Consider the following 735-nt stretch of genomic DNA (forward strand, 5'->3'; position numbering starts at 1 on the left):
GGGGACTGCAGCCAAGAAATTAAAAGATGCTTGCTCCTGGGGAGGAGCAAGCATCTTTTAATTTCTTGGCTGCAGTCCCCATCTGCAGTGATCTTGGAGCCCAGGAAAATAAAATCTGTCACTGCCTCCATTTCTTCCCCATCTATTTGCCAGGAAGTGAGAGGACCGGATGCCATGATCTTGGTTTTCTTAATGTTGAGTTTCAAGACAACTTTTGCGCTCTCCTCCTTCACCCGCATCAAGAGGCTCTTTAGTTCCTTTTCACTTTCTGCCATGAGAGTGATATCATCTGCATATCTGAGGTTGTTGATATTTCTCCCGGCAATCTTAATTCCAACTTGTGATTCATCTAGCCCTGCCTTTCTCATGATGTGCTCTGCATATAAATTAAACAGGCAGCCTTGCTGAACTCCTTCCTCAATTTTGAACCAATCAGTGGTTCCGTGTCCAGTTCTCACTGTTGCTTCTTGACCCGCATATAGGTTTCTCAAGAGACAAATAAGATGGTCTGGTACTCCCATCTCTTTAAGAACTTGCCACAATTTGTTGTGATCCACACAATCAAAGGCTTTAGCATAGTCAACGAAGCAGAAGTAGATGTTTTTCTGGAACGCCCTAGCTTTCTCCATGATCCAGCGTATGTTGGCAATTTGATCTCTAGTTCCTCTGCCTCTTCGAAATCCTGCCTGTACTTCTGGTAGTTCTCGGTCCACATACTGCTGGAGCCTAGCTTGA

This window comes from Varanus komodoensis, unplaced genomic scaffold (assembly GCF_004798865.1).
Source record: "Varanus komodoensis strain SLA01 unplaced genomic scaffold, ASM479886v1 scaffold37, whole genome shotgun sequence".
Taxonomy (NCBI): domain Eukaryota; kingdom Metazoa; phylum Chordata; class Lepidosauria; order Squamata; family Varanidae; genus Varanus; species Varanus komodoensis.